This window comes from Eumetopias jubatus, unplaced genomic scaffold (genome assembly GCF_037043125.1).
Source record: "Eumetopias jubatus isolate StellerSeaLion01/CBP00866 unplaced genomic scaffold, mEumJub1_p1.0 scaffold_1, whole genome shotgun sequence".
In the NCBI taxonomy this organism is placed as follows: Eukaryota; Metazoa; Chordata; class Mammalia; order Carnivora; family Otariidae; genus Eumetopias; species Eumetopias jubatus.
Window position 1 is genome coordinate 216,857,718 of NW_028274807.1, and position 18,358 is coordinate 216,876,075.

Here is an 18,358-nt window from a genome sequence, read left to right on the forward strand (position 1 = left end):
CGCCCGGTGTCCCCTGGGGGAGGAAGGAATTACCCCCAGTTGAGAATCACGGACCCACGGCAAAGAAATCCTCCCGGTGGACCATCTCTTGTTTAAAGGAGAATGGGCTGGCGCGGGACAGGCTGAGGAGGTCTCTCGGGTCAGAAGGGTGAAGGCGCCACTTTAAGAGAGGAGGGAGTTGCAGAGGACACGGCCGCTCAAAGGCCAGAGGCGGCAGGGAGCCCGGTGGTCCCCCCTGAAAGAGTGCCTGGGAAGTGCCAGAGGTCTTTACACAAAGAGCCCACCCTGGAGTCCGCTTCATCCAGAGGTGGGCGGACTTCCTGCGAAGGGCCCCGCAGACAGCAAATATTTCCAGCTTTGGGGATCAGGTCTCTGTTGCAGTGATTCAGCTCAGCCACGTGGCCTCTGTGGTTATTTGTAAATGGATGTGCATGGCTGTGTTCCGATAAATAAAACTTTATTGACAAAAAGCAAGCAGTGGGCCAGATTGGGCCCATGCACTTTGCCGACCTCAGTTGAATGTGTAGTAGCTGGCCTTGTCTGGTCCTGGGAACGAGCACTTTGATGAGAATCGTCCGAGTTGCTCCTTTTGCCAAGTGTTGGTGAACAAGCAGCAGGATGGGCTGCTTCCATAAGCTCAGGATGGCGGGCACGTGCTCGGGGACCATTCAGCAGGTGTTAGAGAATCGCAGATGTGTTGTTTGCCAACTGCAGACATGGCGTTAGGGCCTGTGGTGTGAAATGAGATAAATCTCATGACAGCCATCGACTCCTTTGTCAGGGCTCATCGATGTGGGGGTGTCACGGCTTCCAGGAGCCCTCCGTGGGCAGAGCCGGGGAGGCCCCATGTGGACTGGTACGTGTGCACCACGGTGTGTGTGCATGCGCCCAAGACTACTGCCTGCTCGTTCTGTCTCACGTCTCAGCTCTGGGTCTTCCGTGCATGTGCGCATGTGTCACGCGTGTACCTGTCTGTCTGCCTCCCGCTGAGAAAGCTGCCCAGCGTGCGCACAGAGTCCCCACCCGCAGCCTGGCCCCTCCCAGTGGGTGTCTGCCTGCCCTCCTTGCGTGCACAAGTGCGGTCCCCGGCCGCAGAAACAGGCCTCCGAATACGCCCGGCTACTTACTCTATTTGCCGCACGACACCCACGCCCGGCCCCTCTGCCCCCTTCACTGCTGGGTGGGGGGCACCAACCTGGCCCTGTGCCAGGATTCAAAAATTGGGAGCTGTTGCCTGGACGTGTCTTCCCTTAAACGTACACTCAGTGAACGGAGTTGCAGAAGAGACGAGGGGGCCATTGGTAAGTGTGTGCTGGCCCGGGGGCAGCTGCAGGGTTCACACTGTGGAAGGTGGGGCATCACTGGGGGGAGGGACGAGGGTAACCAGCTTCCCTTCCACATGACTCTGTAGTAAGGGTCCCTGTCCTTATTTGGGGGGTGGGATCTGCACTCTTGAGCTCTCTGGGAGGGAAAACGAAGCAAACAGCTCCCCAGAGGCCAGCCAGCCGCTGGAGCCCGTCAGCAGCCTGCCCCTCCCTGACTCCAAGTCTCCATGACCTCGGTTCCCTCCAAGCCCAGAGCCTGGGTGGAGAGCCCGGCATCAGCCCCTGACCCCGACATGGTTCATCCCAACAGTGACCCTCTTTGGGGGCGAGGACTGGCCGTCCCTTAGCCCCCCGGGGCACCGGGCCACACCTGGGGACCCCGTGGTTGTCGGGACTGGGGGAGCTCGCGGCATCAAGGGGTGGGGGCCAGGGATGCTGCTTCACCCCCACAGCGCCCGGGACGCCCCCAGAGACCAACCCAGCCCCATGTCCGCGGTGCTGGGGGCGGCGGGACTACAGCAGGGACATGTGGGCCAGGCTCAGGGCGGCTTGTGGGGAGGCCCGAGGCAGGACCCCTCCGAGAACAGAGAACGAGTGGCAGGGACAGTGCCTGGCGAGCAGGGTGGTGGGGAGCGGGGAGCAGGGCCAGTAGGGTGGGCCAGGGGCACGCGGGAGGGAGGCTTGGGGGGACTGCGTTGGAGAACTTGGGATCAGGAGTGTTCCAGGCAGTATCCGGGGCGGGGGGGGGGGGGGCGTGTGCATGCGTGTGCTCTCTCAGTCGCCCACCCATCCCTGTCGGTCGGTCTGTCGCCTGCCAGTCATCTGGGTCACGTGTGGACACGTCCTCTCCCCGTCACCCTGCCCGCCACCTGCCCACTCACCTCTGCACACGCACCTTACGTCCGCAAGTGACCCACAGGCGTCGCGCCCCTGCCCCTCTGTGTGAGAACAGGGACACTGCCGCCCGTCCGCCCAACACCGGGGCCCTCGTGTCATCTCACGCCCAGTGCGAATCCACAGCTGCCGCACTGGCCCTCGGCTGTGCTTTCAGAGCGGGCCGCCAGGTGTGCTCCCGACCCAGAGCCCGGCAGGATGCAGCGCCGCACGCGCTCATCTCCTTGGCCCCGTTCTCGCCTCGTGCAATGTCCCCGTCTCTGGATGCGTTACTCTGCCCGTGGCACAGAGAGGGTGGGGGTGCTCCTGTGTAGAGGACAGCGGATAACCACAGAAAGGCTCCCCACCGCCTGCTGTGTCAGCATCCCCGGGCCGCTCCGTGGCAGAGTCGCCATGCATGGGGCGGGCGAAAGCCACACAGATCTGTCCTCCCTTGGCTCTGGAGGCCAGCCATCCGACACCCAGGGCCGCGCTCCCTCCCGAGGCTGCAGCAGAGGGTCGGTGCCTCGGCTTGTGAGAGCATCACTGCAGTCTGTCTCCATGCTCCCGTGGTCCTGTCCTCCGTGTGTCTCCGTGTCCAAATTCCCCTCTTACAAGGACACCGTCGTATCGGATTGGGCGCCCCTACTCGAACTAGTTAGCCTCTTGCTAACTTGATTACATCTGCAACAACCCTCTTTCCAGGTAAGGTCGCGTCACAGGCTCGGGGGCCTGATTCCACCCACTGCAGATGCTGACACCACCAGGGGAACGTTTCAGAGCACAGGACATCTACCCTAACGATGAGGACCTATCAGTGCCCAGAGGGGATGGGCCTGTAGGAAGATGCAGCGTCCTCCCGCGCAGGGCCGTCCCGCAGCAGGGGGCACGGGGCGCAAGCCGGGACCGCCTGCCCAGAACGGCCCACTGGACGCGCGCGGCTTTCAGACCTCCTTCCCCGCAGGAAGCAGGTGGTGCTGGGGGGCACGCTGCACAGAGCCCTCAGGAAGCACTTGGCCAACTCTGGTTATCTTTAGAGTGAACCCTCTCGTTTTAGATGGTTTTAGGTTTACTGAGCAGTCGCAAAGCCAGCTGAGAGTGCCATCCGCCGCCCGGCAGCCTCCCCTGGCGTTGGCCTAGACGTGACCGCGTTGGTGCATCGGCCTCTGCGGTTTATTCCCATGTCGCCAGCCCCGCCATCACGTCCGCCTCCTGCGCCCGGTCCCGCCTGACGTTCACTTCTGCACCACGTGGGATGTTGTGACTTGGTTGTGACAAGTTCTGACTTTCCTTGCTTTTGTGACCCGGACTGTTTGTCTTGGTTGTGACAAGTTCTGACTTTCCTTGCTTTCGTGACCCAGACTGTTTGGGGGAGGACTGGCCAAGAATTTTGTAGAAAGTCTCCCCCGCTGGGGTTTGTCTGGTGTTTTTGTCGCGGTCAGACTGGGGTGACGGGTTTCGGGGAGGAAGACCCCTGATTGAAGTGCCCTTCTCCTGACGTCATGTCAGGGGTCATGCCGTCCCCGTGGTTGACCTTGTGCCCAGGCCAAGATGACTTTGAGGTCATATTCTTTGGATCCAAATATAGTCTTTAGTCTTGAGTTCCCGCTGAGGGGTGTGTGCATCCCTTCTGTGTCCTTTTGCCATTTGAGGAAATTGAGTCTCAGAGACCAAGGCCCTTGGCCGGCGGATGTCCGGACTCTGATGCGTGCCTGGGCCGGCCTGGCTCCTTCCCGCCGTGCCCCGTCCCTTGGCCTCTGCTGGGCTCATGGCTCCTCCTCGCACACCCTGGCTCGCGGCTTCCCAGGCCAGATACGCTGCCCCAGGCGGCTCCCGTGTGCGGCCCTTGCTTTGAATTTATGGACCTGCAGAGCAGATGGGAAAGTCATCAGAGAGCAACAAGGCACTCTAGAAGGTGGGAAATGCCAGCCGCCCCGGCACCTGCACCAACAAGGGGCCGGCCGCCGCAGCGTGGGCCAAGCACTGCTCAGGCTCCGGCCATTCCCCAGCCCTCTGGACCCTGGCCAGCCCCCCACCCCTGCCCACAGTCTGTAGAGAGGGCAAAAGGTCAGGGCCTTTCAAAAATAGCTCTTGCCTCCTATTTATAAAAGTGACACATACTCGTCTTCAAATTGTTTTTTCAGGAAACACATAGGCTTTAAAGAAAGGGTGCACTGCACTGTTCACTTTAAGAGGATGAACTTTGTGGCGTATGACCACTATTCCCATTTTGTAAAAATGAGGAAAGTTCACCTGGACATAGCCCGCTGGAATCCCTCCCAGACCGACTCCTGTGTTTGCTCTGGTTGCAAACTTACCGGAAAGTTGCAAGAGGAGTACAAGGAACCCCACGTGCCCTTTGCACACCAGGCTGCTGGTGCTTCCAGCTGCCCTGTTTGCTCATTCTCCCTCCCCCTGTGTGTGTGTGCACGTGTGTGTACGTGTGCATGTGTGTGCGCGGGGTGTGTACATACATGTGCGGAGTGATGTTTGCAGCAGACATAGGAACGTAGTCATCTGTACACGTATAGTCACGCGTGTGTGTAGTTGAATGTGTGTGTATGTTAATTTTTTCTGAGCTGTTGGAGATTAACGTGGAGACACCGGTGCCCTCACCCCTAAGTCTTCCGATGGGAATTTACTGAGAACAAGGGCACTCTCCTACATAACTGCAGGACCGTTAGTGGAATCGGGAAGCTCCACGTCAACTCCATCTCCAAGGTCCGTGTCTGAATTCTGTCGCTTGCCCCACCACTTTCCCGGGCATGCCCCATCCAGGGCCTCTCATCGCGTCCAGGGGCCTGGCTTGTTGGTCTCCTTGGATCGGAGGCTGAAAAGACCATCTCCTCAAGTCATCGATAATGTTTGGATTACTGCAGAGTGGCGCATTTTTCATTCATGGTCATTTGTCATGCTTTTTGTGGATTGCTGTCGTCCGTTGTGAACCATTCATTTTTTAAAATCTTGAGATGCTTTTCTACTTACAAAGGAAGTGCAGAAACAAGGGCGCCAGGGTGGCTCAGTCGGTTAAGCATCTGCCTTCGGCTCGGGTCATGATCCCGGGGTCCTGGGATCGAGCCCCGCGTCGGGCTCCCTGCTCCGCGGGAAGCCTGCTTCTCCCTCCCCCGCTCCCCCTGCTTGTGCTCCCTCTCTCACTGTGTCTCTCTCTGTCAAATAAATAAATAAAATCTATAAAAGTTTTTTTTTTAAGTGCAGAAACAATGCAAAGAATTCCCATATGCCTTTCACTCAGCTTCCTCTTGGTCAACATCTGCCATAACCACCAAACATTTGTCAGAAGTCAACCCTCCTGCGATACCGTTGACCAAAGCCTAGAACTGACGCAAATGTCACCAGTTATTCCACCAGTGAGCTTTCTCTGTTGCCCACACTATTCAGGATCTCACGTTCGTTAAGTGGTGTGTGGACCTCTTACTGATTTATTGGAGACCTTTATATATTAAGGACCTCAACACTTTGTCATTTGTTCCTGTGGTGAAGCATTTCTCATTTGTTATGGTAAATCAGGAATCCCGTAGACCAAAGTTCTAATCCCCACAGGAGATCGTAGACGGGTCCAGACGATACTGCTGTCCTGTGTTAAGTAGAGAGTCACAGAACCAACATCAGGCACCCAGCAGGGCACCAGCCACCTACAGGGCCCTCCCCAAACTGCTCCCACACACAGCTTCCCACCCGCTCCCACACGTCCACTATTCCCCAGCACAGGCTGTGTAAGCGGCCACATGGCGCCTTGTGAAAACCTAGGTATTTCACCCCACAGAGTTGTGCCAGCCGTGGGCAGAGCTGCGCCCTGTACCAAATCGTGCTTCACTCTGACCCAACATCTGTTGAGTGGCAAGGAGTGAGTGGGACTCTGCCAGGCACGTGGGGGTGGGGGGCATGTCTCATGGTTTCCACCCTCAAAGGCAGGTGCCCCCGGGAGCGCAGAGCAGGAAACCTCGTCTGCACAGGGTGGGGCACAAAGCCACGCATGCGGCTGGGGAGTCTGGCTGTAGTGTTTGGGGAACCTGGGGGGTGGGTGAGGAGGCCCCCCACCCCCACCCCACAGCAGCGGGGTGCTCTCACCTCCCTGGTTGGAGAACTCAGACCAGCCCCCAGCCACCCGGGGTGATTTGCAAGTGAGGACATTGACACCTGTCCTTTTGTTGTTTTTCCTCTTGTCTCCTTACTGGGGACTTTCTGTCCTTCAGAAAACCTCTGTTGGGGGCAGGCTGAGGCCAAACCGCAGATTAACGACTTGTCAGGCTGGGATTGCCAAGACAGCACCGGCTGTGGGGGCCGGGCCGCGGAGACTGTCCTATACGGCCCGTGTCGGTTCTTCCCTGTGGCCAGATAGGGCCAGAGGGGCGAGAAGACAGGTGAGCCCCAAGAGACTCAGGGATGTGTCCTGCCTCGTCCCTCTGTCCGACGAGGGGCCCAAGGGGTCATGGGCACAGGACCGGAGGCTGGGGGGGGTGGGGCGGGGATGATGGGCCCTGATCTCCTCCACACATACCCCCCACCACGAACCCTTTGTGGCTCCTTATTTATTGAGTGTCTGCTCAGGGTGGGCACTGGGCTGCAAAGATTGCTTAGGGCCCTGATATAGCCTAGTTGGAGTGGCCAAGGAGGAAATGGCACTGAGGCAGCCTGCCCAGGGAAAAGCAAGGCCAGGAAGGCTTCCTGGAGGAGGCAGTGGCTGAACTGAGTTTGAAAAGAAACGCAGCCTGGAGGCTGTCAGCAGGCTGGTGGATGGGCTTGGGGCAGGGTGGGGGATCCAAGAATATGAGGAGTTACCCAAACCTGCGGCGTGGGTCATACGAGTTGTTATAACATCCTGATTTTAAACACAGGCAGTCATTTTATTCTTATTTTTTTAAAGATTTTATTTATGTATTTGACAGAGAGAGACACAGTGAGAGAGGGAACACAAGCAGGGGGAGTGGGAGAGGGAGAAGCAGGCTTCCCGCGGAGCAGGGAGCCCGACGCGGGGCTCGATCCCAGGACCCTGGGACCATGACCTGAGCCGAAGGTATACGCTTAACGACTGAGCCGCCCAGGCGCCCCTAAACACAGGCAGTCATTTTAAAAGATCCTTCTTAGTGTGTGTGTGTGTGTGTGTGTGTGTGTGTGTGTGTGTGTGTCTGTCTGTCTGTGTGTCCACTCTGATCCCCAAAGACATCCCTGTCCTGGGAAGACCTGTGGACGTGTCCCCTCACGCGGCAGAGGGGACCTTGTCGTGGCCCCGAGGTGAGGGTGACCCTGGGTTTCTGGGGGGCCCGGCGTCCTCACGAGGCCCTCACGAGAGGGAGGCAGAGGGTGGGAGTCCCAGAGATGGGCAGACCCCGCGCTGCTGGCGGCGAGGATGGAGGAGGGGCCGCGGGCCAGGAAAAGGCTGCAACCAGGTCTCCCCGGGGCCCCGGGGGGACCAGCCCTGCCCACGCTGGAGTTTAGCCCTGGGAGGCCCATTTTGGGTTCCTGACCTCCAGAATGGTCAGGAACAACTTGGTGTGGAATTAAGCCACTGAACGGGTGTTTTATTATGACAGTTACTGAGGGTAGGGATTTACACCCCTGTGGTTTGTCTCTGTGATGCCTAGAAAAGTACCTTTGCCCTCCTGCCTCGTTCTGGTGGGTGGCCTGTTCTCCTGGGTCCCGAGGAGGTGACCGGAGGCAGAACCGCCTGTCTGCCCACCTGGTTACCCTGAACACTTCCAGACTTGAGGCAAATGCTCCCAGCACTTCCCAGCTGAAGCCACTCTGTGCTCAGGTCTCAGAGGCCCAAGAGTCGCCCGGTCCCCCCGCCTGCCTTCCCCACATCCACTGTCTGACTTTCCCACTGTCTCTTCTCTCCCTGCCCGCCCGGCTCCTGCCCGATGGCCAGCATGGGGGGCTGGGGCCCCATGGGGTCCTGGGTAAGCGCTGGCCAGAGCTCTGGGGGCCCGCCCCAGCCAGCCGCTGTGCAAGACAGGGTGACCCGCGGCCGGGGATGGTGGCCAGTGCGCTGTCACTGATGCCCTGAAGTTTCAGAACGACCTGGAGTCACACGACACGTGTCAGGTTGTCTGGGCGGCCACCACCCAGGCCTCTGCACCCAGACCTGTGCAGGCAGGAGCAGGAACCCGGTGTCGGCCGGGGTGGGCGGGTGAGGGCCAGGGCTGGGGAGGGGCGGTTTGCATTCTCAGGATGTTTTCCCTTTTAGCCTCTCTCCGGCCGTTTCCTGGCCCCTCGCAGACCAGTGGCGCTGGCCCCTGGCCAGGGCTGGTTGTTTTCCATGCGGGGGGTGGGGGTAAGTCTGGGATCCGCACCCCACAACCTGGGAAGCGGGAGACACGGGTTCCAGCCCCGCTCCACCCCTTGCCAGCCATGTGACTTAGAAATCCTTCCCAGCAGTGTTTCTGCACCTGACACTGATTCTGGGGCCCAGGATGCTGCTCCACACCCCACTGTGCCCGGGCTGGCCTGATGTCAGCCATGCTGAGGCGCTCTGTAGGGACAGCAAGCGTGTTCTTCTCTGCCAGGTGCTCTGGGTTCCGCAGTAAGGGGGCCTGGGGCCACCAGCAGTGGGCTGCGCCCTGGGGCAGCTTGCCAGCCCCTCAGCCCTGCAAGACGACTGGCTGGGTGCATGTGCCCCAGCACAGCTGTGCATCAGATTCTGCCTCCTTTCTCGGAGATTGAAGTAGAGTCAGGAAGAGATTCAGTCCAATAGGAAAAGCACATATCACTTTATAAAGCCGAGTCTGGGGCAAGTGCGGGGGGCTGCCTCTCCGAGGGCCCGGCTCAGCCTCCAGCGCGTCCTGGCAAATCTCTGAGCCTCACGTCGAAAACTCACCTCTTGCCGCGGTGTCACCATGCTGCGTGCGGACCCCCTGGCGCTTCCTATAGGAATGTACTGCCTTCCTTTCCAGATTTATCCCTAACTACAGGTGCACAACGTATATCATATCTGCGTACGCGGGTTCTACATGATGACGTAGAGCACCGTGAGCACGTTATGTCACGTAAGACCCCTTCAGCAGCCCCTTAGTCACAGTCTCCCCTGCTGGCCATGAGGGAGCAAGCTGCCACGTCAGGAGGGGGTCCTGGAGGGGCCATGTGGCTAGGACCCCAGGGCGGCCTCTGGGCACTGAGCCAGCGTAAGGCGGCAACCCCACTCCTGCAGCCACAGGGCAGCAGACCGTACCAGCAACCTGCCCGGGCAGGGACAGGCCATCCTCCATCGGGCTTCTGCTGAGACGGCCGCCCCAGCTGGCACTTGGGGACCTTGGGGCAGGGACCCCCCGAACGCAGACACTAAATAGGTGGTGTCTGAAGCCACAGTGTGTGTGGTGGAAAACACACCTGCTGACCAGGGCCCCAGCCTGCGCACCCACCAGCAGGAGCCTCCAGGGCTCCAGAGCCTTGCACCCTGCAGGGCCCCGATGGCTGGAGTCCATGAACTCAGTACAAATGCAATGCCAGGTGGGTGAGGATGGCCGGCAGTCGCTTTTAGCCTGGCTCCCTCCTGTGCTGGCAGCCCCATCCTCTGGGGGCTCTGCATGTGCCTGGGATCCACGCCTGCCCTGCAGAAAGGAGCAGACCCCACCCCGTGCAGACGTCCAGCGCCCCACGTGCGGGCCGGTCGGAGCGCGCTGCTGGAACTGACCTGGCCTGTTTGTTTTTGCTGCTGGCCTCCCGGCCCGCCTGGGCTGCATGCCTGCACGTCACCCGGCGCGGCCTGGCCTCGGGGTGGGAGACTCAGCCTTGGGGGCCACCAGCCCTGCGACCCCTGTTCTGGGAATATGTATGCATGCAACGTGCATCTGTGTGTCTGCATGTGCGTGTGTGTGTGCGTGCAAGAGGGTGGCCCTCCTCCTGGTTAGTTCATCTCCTAGCGGCTTTCCAGAGCAGTCCTTGAGGATGGCCCTAACACACACACACGTGCACATGCACACACACGCGCGCGCGCACACACACACACACACACACACACACACACCAAAATCCAAATAGGATCTCTTCCCTGGTTCCCAACAATCCAGGGACATCCTTCCCCCCGTGAGCAAAACAAAGCCCGACACAGACGCTGTCTTTCAGGGGGCCTCCCGGCAGGCCTGTGGAAAAACCATGAGCACGTTGTGTGGTTCAGATTAGAATGGGGCTTTGAGCAGGTAACGATATGGAGAAGTTGAAACCCCTGTGCATGGCTGGTGGATTGTAAAATGGGGCAGCTGCTGTGGAAAACCGTCTGGTGGGTGTATGGATCTTCTTCAAGCAATTAAAAATAGACTTACTGTATGATCCAGCAACTCCACTTCTGGGTCTGTACCCAGAAGAACAGAACCAGGGCCTCAAAGAGATGTTTGCACACCCCTGTTCACAGCAGCAGGATTCACAGTAGCTGAAAAGTATGTCCATCGACAGTGGAATGAATAAACGTGGTCCATCCACACACTGGACTATTGTTTAGCCTTAGGAAGGAAGGGACCCCGACACCTGCCACGACGTGGAGGGACCCCGAGGACACCGGGCTCAGTGAGAGGAGCCAGACCCAGAAGGACACATCCCGCAGGAGGACCCCGCTCCCAGGAGGTCCCCAGAGGAGCCCCGTCCCCACAGACAGAGAGGAGAGGGTGGGAGCCGGGGCTGGGGCAGGGGGTGGGGACAGAGTCTCCATGTGGGGAGACGGAACGTTCTGGAGACAGAGGGTGGGGTGGCTGCAGGACCGGGTGAGTGTGCTTCACGCCGCTGAGCTGTGCACTTAATATGGTTAAAGTGGTAAATTTTATGTTATGTGCATTTTACCACAATTTTAATTTTTTAAATTTAAAATGTGGACTTCCGGGAGAGAAAGTCTTGCTCAGGCTGCGGCTCAGCACCTACCGACGCTGTACGTGGCCGGCGTGCGGTCTGGCATCAGGCAGGGCAGTGGATGGGCGCAGGGACAGCCGGGATTCTCAGAGGGGCGATGGGAGAAGCCAGGGGGGTTTTACCTGGACTGCGCCCAGCGCAGGGGACGGCTCCCAGCTGGCCTCCAGGCCCCTGGGTGCACAGGAAGCCCCCACCATCTGGGGGTGCTTCTGGCTCCCTGGGGCTGCCGAGATCGAGCCGTGGCCCCGGCAGCCTGTCTCATCATCTCCAGACCCAGAACCACAGGAGGTGAGTATCAATTTCGCGTTGAGATGCTTCTCTGTGCAGAACAGAGAAGCAGCCCAGCCCAGGACACACAGACGTGAGGGACAGGGCTGCGTCTTCCGTTGCTTCCCCCCAATCAGCCCGGCCTCCTGCATCAGTGCAGACATCTGGTGGGAGCCAGGTGCTGGGGGCCCTGATCCCAAAGGGGCCCATGAAATTCGGGGAGCCCGTCCCTTGCGACCCACCTGCGCCCTTCTGGGCACCTTCACACCAGTCCACGGGGGTCCGGCTCATTGTGCACAGCAGCGGGGTACCCTGCTGCTCAGAAGAGCAGAGCCGGTGTTGGAGTCCTTGAGGGATTGTGTCTGATTGCTGTTGCCGAGCTAATTGATAGCTAATTGGCTTACAGCCCCGCCTGCGGAAAGCCCCAGAAAGGGGACTAGTGGTCGTCAGGGGCTGGGGGAGGAAGGCAGTTGGGGGTGACAGCTAAGGGTACGGGGTTTCTTTGTGGGGTGACGGAAATGCTATGAAATGAAGCGTGGCGATGGTTGGGAGGACACTTCAGACAGGTCAAGCGTGAGGTGTGTGAATTGCATCTCAGTGAAGCCGTTTCGAAACCCCAGCCCGCAGCAGAGGTAAGCGCCTGGTCTCCGTCCTTGCCAACGCGTTGTGAGGGCTTGAGCAGTTGTTGAGGAGGGCAGTGAGCTCCCCAGCGCCAGAGATATGCAAGAGGACTTTCTGAGCGGCTGCTGCGCTCGCCCGAGGGTGGGCAGGAAGGAAGCAAGGGTCACGTGGGGGCGGCGATCCGGCTTCCCGCCCGTTTGGTGAGCTGCGAGCACCCACCCCCGGGGCCCCCTCTCACCAGAAGTTTGCAGGGAGCAGGCAACAAGGCTGCTGCAGGTCGGCCCCTGAGGACTACCCCACATCTGCCCTCTGACCCCGGAGCTCAGGGAGGGGTCACCCTCCCCACAAACGACAGGCACAGAGTGGGTCGAATAGTGTCCCCACAAAATTCCTGTCCACCGGGACCCTCCAACTGTGGCCTTGTTTGAAAACAGGGTCTTTGCAGATGTGAGTGAGGGAAGGATGGGGATGAGCTTATCCTGGGGCAGGGCGTTCTTGTAAGAAGTGGTCAGTTTGGACAGACAGACACCCAGGGGAGGGAAGACCAGGGGGCACCCGGAGGAGGCAGGAAGGACCCTCCCTGGAGCCTCGGGAGGGAGGAAGAGGCAGGCTGGCCGCGGAGCGTGACGGGAGGTAGCCCAGGCGGAGGGCCTTGCATGCAGCTCCCTTCTTTTGGCAAAGGACAGACAGTCCAGAAACAGAGCCCATACGTAGTGTCCACTGACCTCTGACAAAGGAGCAGAGAACGTGCAGACAGTGCCGACACGGCCCGACCTCCACGTGCCAGGGAGGACTTGGTCCGGAGCCCGCCATCCGGGACCGTGGGAGGGAGCGTCTGCTCTCAGAAGCCCGGCCTGTGGTCCTGGGTGGGGGCCGCCCCGGCAGCGCACAGAAGGGGACCCCCCCCACTGGCCCGGCAGCTGAGCAGGACAGAGGGCTCTGGCCGTGATGTCACCTGGACCAGGGAAACCCCCCGTGGCTCCAGGGAGTCGGGGGCCTTGCCCTGGGAGCAGGAAGTCAGTGGCGCGCCTCCAGCCCACCCTTCCACTTGGCGGACCCGGTCGGTTATACTGTGCTGTGGACGAAGCCGGGTCTAACCAAGCGTCTGCTGGCAGGTTCGAGAGGGCTCTGCCGTGTGCGGGTTTCCTTCCAGAAGGCGGGCTGATGGCACTGGGCTCCCGGCCCAGGAGAGGTCCCCACGCGGCGGGCCCACAGGTACAGATGCCGGTGGCCTTAGACCCTCAGCAGTGAGGCCAGACGTGGCTTCAGTCATGTACCATTGCCCTCTTGTTTGTTAAAGCTGAACATCTCTTTAGATGTGTGCCGTTTAGTGTGTGAATTGCTTGTTCACATCCTTGGCCATTTTCCTACTGGGGTCGGGGGTCGTTTATTCCTAGAAAACCTTCTAGTACATTCCACATGCCACTGAGACTTGTCTCAGGGGCCATTCTGTCCATGGCTCCCTGCAGGGCCCGTGTGGCTCCGAGTCTTCATGGTGTGAGCCTCTCCTTTGCTGCCCCTAAGTTCTGACAGGTGCCGAGAAACCCATCATGCAGATAGAAAAGCTGAGGCTCCGAGGTGTGGCTTTCCCGGGCACACGCTGGCCCAACCAAGGGTGGCTCCGGAGGCAAACTTCCGTCCCGACCTGAGGCCCCGTCAGGCTCTGCGTGGCCCCCGTGGACACTGCCTTAAGTTCCTAGGGTGGTTGTTCTAGTGTGGGTTCTCAACAGGGGGTGGTCTGACCCCAGGGACAGTGCACGGTGTCTGGGACGGCTGTGCTTGTCACCCTGAGGGGGCTGTGGGCATGGGGGGGGCCAGGGATGCTGTGCCCCCACAGTGCCCAGGACGCCCCAAATGTCAGCGGTGTTCTACATCAACAGATATGTCATTTTACGTATGTTTCATTCAAGAATTAAGACAATTATGAGCCCTTATTACCCCCACCTTAGTTAGACTTAATTCTGGTTACTGGATTCCACTAGGCTTTTCATACCATGGTTCTCCCATTGATAAGTTGTGGTTTTGTGTGTGATTAGCTGTATGTATGTGTGTAAATAGGTAAGTATACGCGTAAATATGCATGTGTGTGCACACTGTGTATCTGTGTTCACGTGTGTCTATTTGCGTGTGTCTGTAATTACATGTGTGTAAGTATACACGTACATATGCACGTGTCCACACACTATGTACCTGTGTATTTGTGTGGGTGTCCATGTGTGTAAATTCATCTTCGGATGCCTGGATTGCACTGTGAAGGACATTTTCCAGAAAGGCTTTGTAAATGCTCGCTTCCTGAGTCCTCGTAAGCTGAGAATGCCCTTCCTTCACTTCTGCACATCTGAGCAGCATCCCGCTGACGCATTCAGGGAGCGCCCCCATCACGCGGCACACACTGTTCCACTCCGCCCACGGCCAGTACTGCCGAGGAGTGCTCATTTTTTCTCCTTCTGGGCCACCTGCTCCTTCTGCTGGAGCTCAAAGGACTCCATCCTAGACAGGGGCAGGCAGACCTTTCTTGGAAAGGGCCAGAGAGTGAGTATGTTCAACTGTGTGCCAGACATTCTCTGTCACAACTGCAGACCAGGGTTGCAAACTGTGGCCCACACAGTGTGTTTTGTTAATAAAGTTTTATTGGCACACGGCCATATCCACTCATCTTCACATGGCTCGCAGCCACCTGCCTGCTACAGGGGCTGAGTGAGTGGCTGTGACGTGACTCGGCTGCCAACCACTTTACAGGAAAAATGTGCCAACCCTGCTTTGTAGCTTCTATTCAGGCCTCAGCCGTGGGGCGGGGAGCAAGCAGCTGGGGCAGGGGTCACCGTGGCCCAAATTCTGGCCCCCTTGTCACTGACCCTTCCCCACAAAATCAGACCAAGCCTGCACCCAGGGGTGTCTGAGTGTCCTCAGGTGGCTGCAACAAAGCACCACACGGGGTTCCCTGCACTTGAGGCCAGAAGTCCAAGATCAGGGTGTGGGCAGGGCTGGTTCTGGCTGAGGCTCCTGCGTGCTCTCGGAAGCTGGACTCCAAGCACCAGAGGCCGCAAGGGGTGAAGGCGCCTGTGCGCTTGCAGGCCAGGCTTTGCTTCTCCAGCCGCAGTGACTGCATAGACAGAAGGATGTGTCTGGCCTTGGCCTTGCTGCTGCTTGAGAGAGCAGACATCCCCCGGTTACCTGATCTCAGGTCCTGCTTTTCCCTCCCCCCCAACCCTGCTCTTTGGTTTGGGAGCAGAGGGGCCCCTCTGGACCTCCATCATCCTCAGTCCCTCCCCCATGCTCTCAGCCACTCACATCCCTCTCCCGCCCGTCACAGCTGAGGTCCACGCCCCTTGGGGCATCTTCTTGGGGCATTGAACCCCCTTGTCCCACCTGGTCTGCAGCTCTGCCTGTCCGTGAAGCCCAAGGGTGCTTCAATTTCCTTTTAAATCAGAAGAAATTGTGAATGGAATACTCCAGACTGGATCATATTTATCTTTACACCAGTGTGGTCATAAAGTATGTTTAGTATTTTTTCATGGGGAGGGACCTCCAGAGTCAAAATGAGGCCCTGGTCTAGTCCCTTCCACCCAGGACACACCACTGCCGGTGTGGAAGCTTCCTTCCGTGCCCCAGTAAGAGGCCCAGACTCTCCACACAGCCACCGCCCCCCATCTCCTCACTCTGACCACCCACGTCCCCACGTCCCGGCCCGAACTCCAGGCACCAGCCCCGCCTGGGCCTCCCATGGCTCTCCAACACTCCACCCTTGCACTCTGTGCATGGATGCTGTCTACTCTAGGAGGCCTCCCTACTTAATTCCTTTCATTAAGAAAATTGAGATATCATTCACCTGCCAGAAATTCACCCATTTAAAGTATCCAGTTCAGTGTTTTTGATCCATTCACAAGGTTGTGCAATTATATCACCATTATTTGATTCCAGAATACTTTCATCATCCCTAAAATAACCCTATACCCCATTCCTCCCTCCCCCAGCCCCCGGCCCCAACGAGCCCCTTCCCGTCCACAGATGAGTCTGTTCTGGAGGTGTCACCCACGTGGACTCACACCCGGTGTGCCCTTCTGTGTCTGGCTCCCTCCCTGAGCATCGTGGGCTCTGGGTCCATCCCCGGGGCCACACATGTGGGCGCCTCGCTCCTGTTCGTGGCCAAGTGACATTCCATTGTATGCATGTATGTATATGTGTGCGTGTTTTATTTATCCATTCACTGGCTGATGGACATTTAGGTTGCTTCTGTGCTTTGCCTATTATGGAGAATGCTCCTGTGAACATTAAGGGCACACGTTTTTGTTTGGATGCATGTTTTAATTTCTTTGGGATAGATACCTAGGAATAGAATTTCTGGGTGAGATAGAAACTCCATTTTAACCTTATGAGGAGCTGCCATTCCTTAACTTCAGAATCTGTTCATCCCTGTAGGTCAGGGTTCTGCAAATTGCAGCCGGGAAACCAAATCTGGCCCTCTGCCGGTCATTGCAAATAAAGTTTTATTAGCACACAGCACGCCCATTAGATGTTATTTACCGAGGCAACTGGGTTGAGTCGTTGCAACAGAGACCATGTGTCACACAAAACCAAAAATATTTACTATCTGGCCTTTTACAGAAAAAAAGTGTATTTATAACTTAGCACTTTATTCACACACTTTATTCAGCTGTTTGTGTATCTTTTTTCTAAAGATTTTATTTATTTATTTGAGAGAGAGAGCACATGAGAGGGGGGAGGGTCAGAGGGAGAAGCAGACTCCCTGCCGAGCAGGGAGCCCGATGCGGGACTCGATCCCGGGACTCCAGGACCATGACCCGAGCCGAAGGCAGTCGCTTAACCAACTGAGCCACCCAGGCGCCCTGTTTGTGTATCTTTAAAATCCCCCCCCTCACACACACACACACAAAGTTCCCTTAGGGCAGGAATCTGATTTTTTTGTTTATTTCTGTTTCTTACTATCATTAAACATTTGCACGTATTCCCCACCCTCATCATCCAGGAGCACCGAACACATCGGACCTCCCGGACCTCCAGGCCTCACTTTCCTGTGGGTTGTAGCACTGGTCTCACTCAGGGGTCCCGCTGTCGGCCTCGCTGGGGAGTCAGCTAGGACTGGAGGCCGCGGGGTACATCCAGGCCAACTGCATCACGTTCTCTGGGGCAGGATGCGGCATCCGTGTATCGTGAAGCCCCCAGGTGATGCCGAGGTTTGGGATCCCTGCATTCCTGGTTCCTAATCCTAGATGTCTGTACTTTTCATGGATTTTGTCCTGATGGAAGGAACTGGTAGACCCTTCCTCCCGTGCAAACCACCCAGAGGTAGGGGACTTGTGCTGGGGCAGGGGGGTGAGGCATACATTTTCTGCATTTCCGCAAGTGCCCTGAGTCTGTCGGTCCAACAGGGAGAGGGGTTCCCTTCTCACTTGGGGTCCTGAAATGTCACAGCTTCAGAGAGACAAAACACCTACAGCCAATTCTTTTTCTTTTCTTTTCTTTTCTTTTTTTTTTTTTAATGACCAAGGTATTCTTTTCCTGGGGCAGCTGTAACAAATGACCCAAACTTGGTGGCTTAGAACAGAAATTATGCTCTCATGTTCGAAAAGCTAGAAGTCCCAAATCAAGGTATTGTAGAGCCTTGCTCCCTTTAGAGGGTCCGTCCTGCCTCCTCCAGCTCCTCAGGGCTCTAAGCACCCCCACAGGGTAGGCCTCCATGGCCCCATGGCCTCTCCCTGTGTCTGAGAATCAGACCCGCCTGCACTCTCTGAGAAAGACACCGGTTGTGGGATTTGAGGCCCGCCCTGGATGACGTGGATTGGCAAAGGATTGGCAAAGACCCTTTTTCCAAATAAGACCATGTGGTGAGCTTCCAGGAGAACGTGAATTTGGGGGACAATCTCCGCCCCATTACAACCAACAGACATTATTTTCGTCTTGCTGAGAACTACCCATCCTTAAGATGAGCGCAGAACAGCCCCTGCACAGAACCGCCCTCCCCACTCTGTGACCTGTGGTTTCATCCTGCCACCCCCCACACCAGCACCGCCTGCCTGCATTCCTCCGTGACTGGTGCTGCGCTGTGTGCATGCGTGTGTGCACGTGCATGTATGTGCGTCCGTGTGCACTTGTGTGTATGTGCGCGTGTGTGCATGCGCGTATGTGCATCCGTGTATGTGTGTGTATGTACGTGCGTGTGCACATGCATGTATGTGCACCCGTGTGCACACCTGTGTGCGCTTGTGTGTATGTGCGTGTGTGTACATGCAGGTGCGCACGCTGTGTGCGCGCGTGCACGTATGTACATCCGTGTGTGTGCGCGTCTGTGTGCACGTGCATGTGTGTGCATCCGTGTGCACTTGTGTACATGCGCGTGTGCGCGCGTACACGTATGTGCATCCGCGTGTGCATGTGCACGTGCATGTATGTGCATCTGT

At 57.8% G+C, this 18,358-nt stretch overlaps 1 protein-coding gene across 2 annotated transcripts in view; it reads left to right on the plus strand.

Annotated features, from left to right (window-relative positions):
- GNG7 (G protein subunit gamma 7) overlaps window positions 1–18,358 on the plus strand; it is a 120,608-nt gene that overhangs the window by 68,324 nt on the left and 33,926 nt on the right. The gene's annotated exons all lie outside the window — the stretch shown is intronic.